At 40.2% G+C, this 14,382-nt stretch overlaps 1 long non-coding RNA gene across 1 annotated transcript; it reads left to right on the forward strand.

Moving 5' to 3' along the window:
- Nucleotides 1–4,360: 4,360 nt before the first annotated feature.
- On the forward strand, nt 4,361–5,859 carry LOC123576145. Its single transcript, XR_006701191.1, has 2 exons — nt 4,361–4,544; nt 5,653–5,859. It is a non-coding gene; the product is annotated as an uncharacterized LOC123576145 (long non-coding RNA).
- Nucleotides 5,860–14,382: the final 8,523 nt, after the last annotated feature.

The raw sequence follows: 14,382 nt of genomic DNA on the forward strand, positions 1-14,382 counted from the left end.
AAGTGGTCCAGGTTCATTTTTCTGCATGTCACTATCCAGTTTTCCCAGAACCATTTGCTGAGGAGACTGTCTTTGGGGCACCTGGGTGGCTCAGTCGGTTAAGCATCTGACTTCATCTCAGGTCATGATCTCGCGGTTTGTGAGTTCAAGCCCTGTGTCAGGTTCTGTGCTGACAATTCAGAGCCTGGAGCCTACTTCAGATTCTGGTCTCCCTCTCTCTCTGCCCCTCCTCCACTCATGCTCTGTCTCTGTCTCTCAAAAATAAATAAACGTTAAAAATTAAAAAAATAATAATAAAAAAAAGAGACTGTATTCCATTGGATGTTCTTTCCTGCTTTGTCAAAGATTAGCTGGCCATACATTTGTGGGTCCATTTCTGGGTTCTCTTTTCTATTCCATTGATCTGAGTGTGTGTTTTTGTGCCAGTACCATACTGTCTTGATGATTACAGCTTTGTAATACATCTTGAAGTCCAAGATTGTGATGGCTCCAGCTTCGGTTATCTTTTTCAAGATTGCTTTGGTTATTCAGGGTCTTTTCTGGTTCCATACAAATTTTAGGACTGTTTGTTCTAGCTCTGTGAAGAATGCTGGTGTTATTTTGATAGGGATTACTAGATTTTAATTTTTAATGCTCATGCTCTAGGTTGAGGTAACAACAGCTTCTGCCATTGATGCAGTTCATTTCTCACTCACTAAATAGTTTGTTCTGGATGTTTCCCAGTAAGGCAGTCTCCTCTCCTCTGAGAAGTGATTCAGGGATTCAGACTTATTTTATTTTGTGGCTTCACAGTATTCAGCATGTGACTTCCAATGTCACCCTGATCTTTGATAGCCAGAGGAGAGAGCATGGAGGAGGCACACAGTCTTTTTAACCATCTCATCCAGGACCTGACACATGTCCTTTCTGTTCATATCCCCTTAGTAGGAGTAAGTACATGGCCATGTCTAGATTCAGGGGGTGGGGGTGGGTGTTCCCTGGTTGGGCAGCTGCTTCCTTTAGCAACCCTGCACTCTGGAAAAGGAGCACAGATACTTGTTGGACAGCCAACTGTGTTTGCCACACATGCCTTTGCATTTTTGTGTACCACCCCCTCAGAAACTATATTCTGCTCAGGATCCCTGGCTTGAAGCAGTGATGACAGAGATCAATTGAAGGATCTTAGAAAACTTGCTGGAAGCAGTTTGTCATGGACAAACACAATATGTTGTTAAGACACAGCTTATAGGAGAAATATTTTTAAAAATGCTTATATACAGTTAACGTCTGTGTGGTAACATCTTTTATAATTCCCTCTCTTGTTTGAGGTCTTTCTCATAACTTTAAACCATAAGTAAATAAGGAAAGTGAGAGTGATTTGCAGGGAAATTGAGAAGTAAGGCTGCAGAAGGGTATGTTTTAGGACATCTGTCCTGTATGATCTCCTCCAGTGTCATTGGAGATCCCTGACAAGTACGAGACATTTAGTATTTGGAATCCTTACCTGAATCAAAGCCTTGGATTTGAACCTCCTGGAAAAAAGCTTCAGGTCATTCAGATTTCAGCCAGGTCCAACATCTACATATTAAGCGTAAGACAAGCATGCAAATCACAGAAATCCAAGGTAACAAGTAGGAGAAAGGTGAGGGGCCCAGCATTAGTTATCTCTTCTGTGATCATAATAATTTTATTTTATAAGATTAAAGGGAATGTACTTTATTACTCAAACCATTAGCATGAGTAAGGAAACTAGCAAAATCTCTTTTCAAGGTAACAAGGAGAGCTGCCTGGCTAAGACCTATTTGGAGTGTCTGTTAATCTTCCATGTGTCTGACCCATAACTGGACTGGCCTGTATACATTACTGTTTGGAGGACCTTCCTTTTTATCTGCTTCCTAAAATGCATTTGTATTTCTCAGTTATGTTGTGAGACTGTTTTTAGTTGAATGAATTTTGAAGTTTTAAAAATGATTAAGTTGCCATGTGGCATTTTAAGTTGTCCGCATAAGGAGTGGTGTTATATAGGAGGAGGATGGAGAAGTCTCCAAAAATGGATAACAGCTACATGTATTAAATGCGAACAATGTGCAGTTACATTATACTGCACACTTTGTCTGCACTAGTCCCTTTAATTCTCATGTGGAAGAGGAAACTGAGGTTCAGGGAGGTGACCCGCTCATGGTCACTCAGCTAGTAAGAGGAAGAGCCACAATATGAACGCTCTCACTCCTAATCACAGGCTTCACAGCCAAGAGCAAAAAGGTCCTCCTAAAGGGAGATACTGGAGAGATAGCTGTGGGTAGATAATGGAGGATGGGTCCTTCTCATAGACTTGCCTTTAATAAAAGTGTCATTCCCCTTGATAGTGAGGGCTCACTACCATTTGCATTCATCACCAGAACATTTCCCAGTGGTACTTAGAACTACAGTGAAACCTTGCATTGTGAGTAACTTGTTCTGCAAGATGAGCAAACATCTCTAATAAATTTTAACTTAATCAATGAACGATGTCTTACAATACAAATAGTATGTGACGCCTAATGTCACATGATCACAACTGAACCAATCGTTCTTCTTTCTCTCACTCTTTCGCTGTGGGATTGAGGGTGATCATCAATGCAATGTCACATTTCAGGGAAATCCTCAAAAGGAGGCAAAAGCAAGCGTCATTGGATAGGCTTCTTGTTAAAGTTGCACAAAAAGAAAAAGATTGTGTTGAGCCAATAGATAGCAGTGATTCCATTAGTGATAGTGAATGAAGGTTGTCCTGCACAATAACTCTCCTCTCTCTTGTCTCCCTCACAACAGCCACAAAAATTTTCAAAGGTAAATGCAGGTTAATTTGTTTTTCTTTATATTTTGTATTTTCTGTATTATTTTGTATTATATTGCAGTATTGTAATCATTTTTATATGAATATTCTTGGGTTGTGGAACGAATCATGTGAGTTTCCATTATTTCTTTTTTTTATGTTTATTTATTTTTGAGAGAGAGAGAGAGAGAGAGAGAGAGAGAGAGAGAGAGGTACAGAGAGAGAGGGAGACACAGAATCCAAAGCAGGCTCCAGGCTCTGAGCTGTTGGCACAGAGCCGGATGTGGGGACGAACCCATGAACTGCGAGATCATGACCTGAGTCGAAGTCAGATCCTCAACCTACTGAGCCACCCAGGGTCCCCTCCATTATTTCTTATGGGGGAATTTACTTTGATATACAAGTGCTTTGGATTACAAGCATGTTTCTGGAATGAATTATGCTTGCAAACCAACACTGTATTTGTAAAGTAAACAGAAGCTGAAAAGCAATCACAGTTTTCTGATGTGGTAATGTCCAAATAGTCGTTTCATTTGTAACTGATTTCTACATGTGACAGTGTGTAAGAGAGCAGTGGGCCATCATCTTCCCTAGCCTTCACAATTAAAGTGTTAATAGCCAAGTAAGGGTATATGCTCCATGTTTTCTTTCACCACTCCACTGGAAGAATAAACGCTTGTTTTCTGGAACTTTAGCATAAACCAGGGGCACTGGCCTTGCTGACTGTCTTGAGTAATGGTTAGGAGTGACGTTTGGGAGCTACACCAGTGTGATTTGTTCTGAAAGTGTGCAGACCATCTGAGTTTCACAGCCATAAGAAATATTGGGTTGTTATAACAAATACCACTAAAAGATACATGTGCTCTAGGGAACAAATGGATTTTTAAATAGGTGGCTTTATGCCTGTATACCTTATGTCAGGTTGCCTCAAAATAATAATTTATTTACCAATAAGAGAGTAGTAAATTAATTCTGTAGTAAAGGAGTATTCAATTTGTTTTTACTAAAATTTTTTAATGTTTACTTATGTTGAGAGAGAGAGCAGGCAGGGGAGAGGGAGAAAGAGGGAGACAGAGAATCCCAAGCAGGTTGCGCATCGTCAGTGCAGAGCCCGATATGGGGCTTGAACTCACGAACCATGAGCTCATGGCCTGAGCTGAAACCGAGTCGAACACTTAACTGACTGAGCCACCCAGGCACCCCAAGGGGAGTTCAATTTATAACCTAGTCAGAAGGAAACTGTGAAAATATCAGCTGTTACTATATCAAGAGTTTACGATTTTTTTATTTTTGTTTTTTGTTTTTGTTTTTTTGCCTTATTTTGATTTGCAAAGTATTGGCTACTATTTAACTTCTGCCAAATCAGATTTAGGGAACATTTACATTTTCTGGTTCCTTCCCATATATTTTCAATCTTAACCCTCAGTACTCTATTTGGTGAATTCCATAACAAATTTAAATTGGTTAGAATTACTTTACCAGAGATCTTAGAGTAGGTTGAATTAAAAACTCAATTCCTCAGTTGTCCTAACCATATATCAAGTGTTCACATGTGACTAGGGGATACCATGTGAGATAGTTCCAATGCAGAATACAGAATACATCCATTATCTCAGAAAGTCCACTGGACAGCCTTGTCTTCTTCATCTGCTTGCCAAAAGGGAAAGAAAGTGTGGAGGAGGCAGATTCTCTTCTAAAAAGCCTTGGCCTGGACATGGAACACATCACTTCTGCTCACATTTCATTGGTGGAAGTAAGTCTTTTGAACTTCTGTGCAGTGGGGACTGGTGTCTTAGTTCATTTGGGTTGCTCTAACAGAATACCATGGACTCTGTGGCATAAACAAAAAACAGTTATTTCTCACTGTTCTGAAGCTTGAGAAGTCCAGCAGCAAGGGGCCAGCATGTTTTGTGTCTGGTGAGGACTCACTTGCAGATTTGTAAATGACCATCTTCTCACTGTGTCCTCACTTGATGCAAGGGGTAAGGGAGCTCTCTGATGCTCTTTTTTTTTTTTTAAGTTTATTTATTTATTTTGAGACAGACAGAGACAGTCCAAGTGGGGGAGGGGCAGAGAGGGAGGGAGGGAGGGAGAGAGAGAGAGAGAGAGAGAGAGAGAGAGGGGGAATCCCAAGCAGACTCTCTGCTGCCAGAGCAGAGCCTGACATGGGACCCGAACCCACGAAACCATGAGATCATGACCTGAGCCAAAACCAAGAGTTGATGCTTAACTGACCGAACCATCTAGGTGCCCCTCTGATGCTCTTTTATAAGGGCACTAATCCCATTTATGAGGGTGCCATCCCCAGGACCTCATCAACTCCCAAAGGTCCCATCCACCACAACCATCACAATAGGGATTAGATTCTAATATGTAATTTTGGAAGCGGGTACAAATATTCAGTCTATAGTGCCTAGGTAGGTAGATTTTTATACTATGGGCAACAGAGACTGGATTCTAGCAGGCAGATAGCCATTTCCACCACACTAGACAAATTGAATAATGCAAATACGGCCTAGAGGGAAAGCCTTTGGAAGTAGGCTTGGATCCAAATCCTGCGTCTGCCATTTCCAAACTGTTTGGCAGTGGGGAAGTCAGATTCTCTTACTCAGCTTTCTCATTTTTAAAAGGCAGTAATGGTAATATCTAATTTCTAGGATTGCTGTCAGCATTAAATATTAAAATGTGTATAATGCTTTAAAGTTCAAATAATAAACAAATAAAATATTGTGCGGTAGATTGCACTATTGACCCCGGTTCTTCATTCCTCCCTGTAGCCTTGCCTTTTGCCATGTGACTTTGTAGTATAGTTTCCTGCCTCCTGAATCTGAGTTGACCTTGTGACTTGTTTTGGCCAATAGAATGAGGCAAAAGTGTCACTGTGCCAGTTCTGAGCCTCCGGTTTAAGAAACCTGTGGGTTTCTGCCATCACAATGAGAAAAACCTGCTTGGGGCAGCTGGTCCCAGGAAGAGGTTGATGGACATATGGAAGAGTGTTACCAGCTGGCTCCTCTTACACTAGCCAACCCTCAGCAGATGCATGTTCTAAATAAATGCTTATTATTATATGGCAGTGAAGTACTGTTGTTGCTTGTTGTACATAATTATTAGAGTGATAGTAAATAATGACAATTAGTTTCTTTGTCTTTATTCACTTGAACAACTTTTAACATTGTAATCAATATAAGTCATCCAAAATAGTAAAAGTCATTAAAGAAAAATCTGACTGGCTTAAATAAATCTGTATTTATTAATATTGGCTGGCACTTTTTTTATGGTGACTCAGGGAGGGCTTAAAAAGAGGTAGTAAACAACAATGACAAATGAGATGAGATAAAACAATGAAGAAATAAATAATTATGTGATGAATGCTTTCAGGTAAAGGGCCAGATAGTAAATATTTTGACTTTGTAACTTCTCAGCTCTGCCTTTGTGGTGTGAAAGAAGCCCTGGACAATATGCAAACAAATGAGTACAATTCTGTTCCAATAAAGCTTTATTTTTACAAACAGAAAACAGGCCAGATTTTGCCCACAAGCCATAATTTCTGGACTCTTGCTCTTAGGCATACTAATTATTGGCATGGAGATAAATACGTTTAGACTCATGCCTCATTCCACTTACTGTAAAAATGTATGAAATTACAAAAAGAATACAAAATTATAAGGTATGAAAAAGGCTTAGTATCCTGGTTGTAAAGGGCAACAAAGTTAGAGCTATTGTTGGGTTGAACAAAGTTATCTAATTTAAGTCTTTAATGCTTAGCACACAGGGTGTGCTCTAGGACTGTGAATTATTAATGTGAGAGCAATATAAAAATGTTATAAACAAAGCTTATAGGTTTAGTTATATAAATATAAAACTCCTCACATTTCTGCTCCATAAAAATCAATTAAACTAAGGTAGAAAATCATATAAAAGAGCATATAAGCTCTGTAAATATATCTTACTATTTCCGCTTCACCAGCCCAGGGTACTAATAAGGCCATTATCTCAGTATCAGTTTTTTTCTTTCATCCTTTTTCTTTTTTCTTTCCTTTTCTTTTCTTTTTTTGTTTTTAGTTTATTTTTTTATTTTGAGAGAGAGAGTGTGTGTGCATGAGCAGGGGAGGGGCAGAGAGAGGGAGAGAGAGAATCCCAAGCAGGCTTTGCACTGTCAGTGCAGAACCATATGTGGGGCTCAAACTCACAAACCGTGAGATAGTAACCTGAGAGGAAATAAAGACTCGTATGCTTAACTGACCGAGCCACCCAGGTGTCCCTCTTTAATCCTTCTGCGTCCTTTCATCCATGGGTTTATTTAGTCCAAGATATGTCTTCAGTATATTGGCTTCTTGGAAAGAAAACTGAAAAAATCTAACCAGTCTTCAGTAAGACTGATGTTGCTGCTACAGGGGATCATGTAAGGCACTGGGGATTCTGCTGTTTGCTCTTTAACATATGAATCTGATGTGTCCAGCTACTGCAGTATCGATGGCACCAGAGCTTGGACAAGCTCCATTTGTACTGGCTACCACCCATACTGCCACAGGGCTGCCGCCAACACTGCTGTGGGGAGGAGAAACACTGGGGAGTTTCTGGGAATACTGCCAGTACTAGTCTGCCTCCTGAGGTCATATTCTTTCCTTATCTCCTTATGATTCCCAAAGTCTGTTTGAAGTATGTATGCCCCACTCCTGCTCTTCCTCTTACCATCTTCCTGGTCCTATAGTTTGCTACTCAAGGCTTCTACCAGACATTTGAACAGCCTGACATATGTGGTTTTCCTAGGGTCTGGGCTGTTCAGAGTTATCCATGGTCACTGTGATGGTTAATTTTATGTGTCAACTTGGATGGGCTAAAAGGTCCCCAGATAGCAGGTACAACATTATTTCTAGGCATATCTGTGAGCATGTTCTGGAAGAGATTAGCATTTAATTCAGTAGGTTGAGTAAAGAAGATTGCCCTCACCAATGTTGACAGGCATCATTCAATCTATTGAGGGCCTGGACAGAATAAAAGGTGGGCGAATGGCAGATTCTCTTTTAGTTTGAGTTGGGACATCAATCTTCATTGGAGCTCCTGGTTCTTGAACCTTCAGACTCTGGGACTTACCCTCTACCCCTCCCCTGGACCAGAAGTTGCACCATTGACACCCCTGGCTTCTCAGGCCTACTGACTTGGACTGAAATACACCATCATTTTCCTGGTTCTCCAGAGTGCAGACCACAGATAGTACAGATCGTGGGTTTCTTGGCCTCTGTAACTGCATGAGCCAATTCCTATATCTTCTTATATGTATCTATATATATCCTAATGGTTCTGTTTCTCTGGAGAACTCTAATATAATCACATTACTACATAAATACTATGAATAAAGTATTAATATTAATAAAATGTAAAATGAATGGAAATCTATACAAGTAATATTTAAAAGCCACTGAACAAATGATTAAATACAAATTCTAAATCTTGCTTGTCCCCTGTGGGAGAGAATGCGGTGTCTAGCCCTAATTCTTTAGCTCTCTCTATGCAGACCTCAATGTTGAGTTTAGGAGAAAGAAGTGAGTTAGTATTCTTACCAAGAGAGGAACTTTGCAAACAGTAGATGCCACAGGCTTGTAGCCAGAGATTGGTTAGCAGTTAAAAACCTTTGACTGAAATGTTCATTTTTAAAAAGAAATTTAACTGGCATTATTTCTAATAAAATCCCAGAGAAATAAGCTTTGATAGATGATATTTATCAAATGGACCGTAAACAGACTGGGGAATATGACTTTGAAAAGCTGTACAAGGTGATAGTTGTACTCAGTGGTTTTAAGAAATAATCATTCTCCCCCCTTTATGTCACTAGTAATAAATTTTCTTTGTATGAAAGAAGAAAATACAAATAAGTGAGAGGTTAAGAGTCTGGACTCTGAAGTCAGACAAACTGAGTTAAATCTCAGCCCTGCCACTTACCGGTGTGACCTTGGGTAAGTATTTTAACCTCTCTAAACCTCAGGTTCCTCATTTGAAAGGAAGGAAAATAATAGTAGTTCTCTCAGGGGGATTCTGTGAATATTAAATGAGATCATGCTTGTAAAGTGCTTAGCATGCATAGCGAACATTCAATTAATGTCTGTTATCATTTTTATTACCCATAATCCCACCACTTAGAGATCGCTGCTGTTAACATTTTGATGTATAGGGGGTCCTAATTATCTGAATATTTATTACCTGAGTTACAGCGCTACAGAGTTGTTAGAGTATAGCAGCTTAAAAATATTCACTAATTAACTGACCAATTATAAAATATCAGCTCTTAGACGTCCCTTCCTGCTTAATCCTTACATCCAGCCACCCAGTGTGTCAACACCCCATGTTCCAATGCAAAAATAAGGCAAAATGAAATGTGAAACTGAATCGTATAAAAGATGTGGGATTTCCTATAAGTAATGCTGGGGGCTTTGAGAAATGAAGGTCTGGAGGAGCTAGACCAGTTAACCACGGAAGAAAGGAAAGTCTGCTGAGGTGATGTCAGAGAGTCCCTTTAAAAGAGAAGGATTTGACTGTCAAAGGACTGTCAAAGGAGAGACTCTTAGGAGAATTGATGAAGCCCTTAAATATTTCTCAAATGAGACTCTTTACCCTTGCTTTGTAGACAGGAGCTAATTTTGCTACCTGCTTTCTCTAGACAGACTGTATCCTGTAGTCTAAGCCCATGACCCTCAAAGTGTGACTATCAGAGTGGGTTCTCTGACACAACAAATCCTGTAAATACTAATTTAGAAGAAATCCAGGTCTGCAGTGACACTTGTCTTCCCCTCTCCTGATCCCAGACAGGAGCTTTATATAACAAAGAGGATTGCTGACTCTGCAGAAACATAATCTGTTTTTTTTTTTTTTTTAAGGATGAGATCTCTTTGCCTTTTTTCTTTTCTTTCCTTTTCTTTCTTTCTTCCTTCCTCCCTTTCTTTCTTTCTTTCTTTCTTTCTTTCTTTCTTTCTTTCTTTCTTTCTTTCTTTCTTTCTTTCAAAGATTTTACTTTTGAGTAATCTCTACACCCAATGTGGGGCTCAAAGTCACGACCCCATGATCAAAAGTCATGTGCTCTACCAACTAAGCCAGCCAGGTGCTCTTCTTTGTCTTTTCTAAGTTTTTTAGTCTTTAGAGAGTTTTTGATAGCAGTACTCTGTTTTTGGGAGTAGATCCCATTGAGAAGCTGGTAACAGTTAATTAGGCTCCTCATAGCAAAATGAACATTTGTATCCAGCATAAAAATTTTCATACAATTCGAAGAGAGGCTCAGTGAAATCCATTTACAGATTACAGGCTAAGAAACCACATTTTATTATATTTCAATATCTGACAGTATTTATGCATTCCTAAACTTAAACTTGAGTGAGCTTTAATTCAATGAGCACTTAATGAACATTTGCCCATTGCCTACACTTGAAGGGGATAAAGGAGAGACATTGGACATAGCTCCTGAGTTTTAGCTAGACCAAGGGAACACCCAGAGGGTGCAGACAGGATACAGTGCAGTAGGAAGACATTGTCAGTTTATGTAGGCAGAGAGTTACCCAAAAATGTCATCTGTGGGAGGTCTAGGAACCGACCTGTAATGTGGGGAGGGGAGGGCTGCGGTCCAGCAAAGTCTCTATGCACTTGCAGATCAGGATATGAAGTGTGCACATAAGAAACACAGATGAGAGAAAAAGGAAGGCGCTTGAGTCCAGGATTTCTTACATGTTCTCCTTCAGGGCTGGACTGCTCTCAGGTTCGTGAAGAACAGGCCTTGTCAGGCAGCCTACTCCTCTGTTGGCTCAGTCAAGGCACGGGAACAGTGACCGCACCCTTTTAAAAGCACCTGAAAATGTTCTTAACTCTGTAAGGAAAATAACATCTGAGAATGAGTCTACATCATGAAAAAAACCAAGCTGTTTACTTAAACAGCACACCCAAACCCATATACATTTAGAACTAATTTATAGGTCTAGTTTCTGGCTAGTGTTGGTGTTCCTCACGAATTCCTCCTCACTAGCAGATCACAGAAGCCGTCAACCAGGTGGCATGACTTATTTCTGCCCAGCTTCTGGGAGGTTCAGTTCTCCTTACTATAAATTCACCATGCAAAACACTTGCTATAAAATAAATTCTCTCCCGCCCTTCTGTGGCTGGTGGGGTCTCATATAGGCCATTGTAGCTTTTAGCAGGAAAAGGATTGACTGTTACCTAGAAGATTCCTTCCCTGGGGCTTTATGTCTCCTACCTCTCACTATCTACTAATTACTTTTTCCTCCTCCTTTCCATGGTAGCAGCAAGAGTTAAAAGGATTCAGCTTGCTGCCTTGCCAAAATTTTGCTCTTTAGCTATTGAATCTTCAGTACAAATGGGCTCCACCTGCAGATTAACACAGACACACCTGGCTTGGCAGAAATGAGGAAGACGGAGAGGAACTGGGAGACAAGAGCAACAACATACAATTAGAAGCTAACATAAGATAGTGCATGATGAGATGCTCAATTATGAGATAATTTTGTATGAGTGGAATCATGTAGGAAGGCTTTATGATGAAGGAGATGTCAGTGTTGTTTTGAAGTCTAGATGATAATCACCTAAATTGGAAGGACAGGCTGGATGTGGGAAGGAGAAGGGAGTGTGGAAGTATCATAGGTTTCCAGGAAGACAGTAGGGTGCAGAGCAAAGAGCATGGGGCTTACAATCCATCATTGCACAAGTATTTCCCGGGAGTCTTTGTGCAGACACTGTTCTAGGTCTAGGTAGAGAGCAGTGAACCGAAGTACCTCCCCTCAGAGTGCATACAGGCTGGGGTGAGAGGATATGCTTTTGAACCTGGCTCTACAAATTATTATCTTGTTCATGGGGAGAAAACTATTCAACCTCTTTGGACCCGTGCTTCTTTAGCTATGCAACTGAGTTACATTAATTCCTTCACAGTTGAGTTAGGAATAGAATAAGCAGACAATGCACCTGGACCATGTAATAAGCTCTAAAATTCTATGGCAATTTTAGTCACCATTTCAATGAGTGAATGATAGGGTATATGATTTTTATCTTTGTTTGGGGGGGGGCATCCTGGCTTCTTAAATATAAATTCTATTTTGAAGTTTATTTATTTTGAGAGACAGAACGAGGAAGGGAGAGGCAGAGAGAAAGGGAGAGAGAGGGAGTCCCAAGCAGGCTCTGTGCTGTCAGTACAGAGCCAGATGCAGGGCTTGACCCCATGACCCATGAGATTATGACCTGAGAGCTGAAATCAAGAGTCAGTCGCTTAATCGACTGAGCTAGCCAGGCGCCCCTTAAATAGAAACTCTTGAAAAAAGAGAAAGCTATCACCTGGCTGGTGAAGGCTCCAGTAAGATGCCAGCACCGAGTTCACCTGCCTCCCCTCTATTTGAAGGCTGTGTCCAGGATTACAGCTTTAGCTCTGGGGAGGAGCAGACAGTGTGCAAAGTGAAAGGAGATGAACAGCTCAACATAGGCTGACTGCAGATGATGAACGAAACCCTGCAGAGGAGATCGCTGTTTGTACCCGGTTGTATGGGAGGTACACTGATTGGGGAAGGGTGTCCCTTGACTGTGGATTTAAGGATCCGGTGTGCTTTGAGCTCATGGATGAGGTTGAAAACAATGTATTTTTAGAAAGTTCATTAATAGAACTATGTTTCCTGAAGCCCACAGTGGTTAGGATCAACCACAAATACTGTATTTCTTTCTAAGAGCTTAGGCTTGAAAGCTATGGATTTCTTTTCTTTATGTTTTCAAAAATTTCTATATGGTTTATTGGTTGTAGTGACCTAAATACCTTCATCAAGCCGCAATTAAGTCCTTGGGACTGAGCCATGTGCCTCTATGGGAGGTAATTACAAAAGCTGGATTAATTTGCCATTGAATTATTTATGTAAGCATAAATATTGCAGAGGCAATTAAATCTCAGGTATTTCTTAAGGTGCGGATAAATCAATTTACATTGTGTTCCTCCAGTTCATTTCAGAGAAAATGTTTGACAGGAAATAGAAATCTTTGTCAAAAGGCAAAAATACCTTAAGAATCCATCCCTCCATTAATTTTCTTTGCTCTCTAAACATACCCTGTGAAGTAATTTTATGTGTTATTGTAATTCTTTCCAACTGCCAGAGATAATAAGTCAAAAGACATTGAGAGTTCTCTCTTGTCAATACCAGGAAGTCAATCTTCTGTCTATTCTGGTATAATTTAGTGCAGCGAGAATCAACTGATTTCACAGATATTAACTTTATCGAATATACAAACAGAAGTGTTATAGGGAAAATAATTTCTCAGTGAACAGCAGAGATAACTTAGCAATCAGGATATGCAATCTCTTTTTGGTCTCAAAACTTAACTCAAAGCCTGGAGCGTGCCTGGAATCTAGTCCCCTTCTCCCCAAAAAGCAGTGATTTATAGAAATGAAACCTGCAGGATACATATTATGCAAACGCTCTGGGGAAGTGAATCATAGCACATCCAAACTAAAATTGATGGAGCTGCAGTGAAAATAAAGTTATTAAATTTGTGGTGAAGGGGAAAATGCAAAAGGTAACACTTTAACGATATCTCCTATATAAAACCAATCAGCTATTTCTGAAGAAGTTGCTACTTGCAGCCACTGTGTCCTCTGCCCTTCTTAGCCCGTCATATACTTCCAGCCTCTGTCTTAACTTTTGGGCTTCTCTCATCATGCCAGTCAAGATTTCAGATTTATTTCACTAAAAAAAATTTTTTAATGTTTATTTATTTTTGAGAGACCTAGAGGGGAGGAACAGAGAGAGAGGGAGACAGAGAATCTGAAGCAGTCTCCAGGCTCTGAGCTGTCAGACAGAGCCTGAGGCGGGGCTCGAACTCACAGACCACGAGATCATGACCTGAGCTGAAGTTGGATGCTTAACTGACTGAGCCTCAGCACCTTGAGATTTTTAAATTTTTATCACAGTTCTAGATTCCGAGCTGCATCTTATATTCTTTTCTTATGTATCAGGCCACCAAAGCCAACTCACAGCCCTCATTCAAAACCACGCTGATTTAATCCAATTCAGGTACTATTTTCCAGAGTAGCTGAACATTTCACAAATCTCATTCATCTTCATCTAGATCTTTCCAATGGTGGACACATTGAAGTATCCTAAGTGGAGAAGTTGAAGGATTCAAGACCTTACCTGACACAAACAAATTCACATGTTCTAGCACGTTAAAGTAGAAGCTGTGGGAAGGTAGGGGCTTCTCTTAGTACTGATTCAACAATGAAGATATTTTAGTGCTTTGTGTATTGTCTGTGAACAACAAATGATGCATGAAGTTCCATAGTATTGGTTTGCATTGTGTGGGGGGTATAAGAGGGACAGTAAAATATGGAGGGGACAAGCTTGAAGAATTTATTTTAATCCAGAATTCTGTGGGAATCCGAACACAATGTCTTTCCCCAGTCTGGTTTATCCTTTACAAAGTAGAGAGTGGCTTTGCTGAAGTGCAAATCTCATTGGCATTTCTTGGCTTAAGACACATTTTTGGCTTCCCACTGCTCTTGATGTAAGGCACAACATCCTTAATATGGGCTGACAAGGCCCTGCATGGTCCGTCCCTGTCTCCCT

This window comes from Leopardus geoffroyi, chromosome C2 (assembly GCF_018350155.1).
Source record: "Leopardus geoffroyi isolate Oge1 chromosome C2, O.geoffroyi_Oge1_pat1.0, whole genome shotgun sequence".
NCBI classification, from domain to species: domain Eukaryota; kingdom Metazoa; phylum Chordata; class Mammalia; order Carnivora; family Felidae; genus Leopardus; species Leopardus geoffroyi.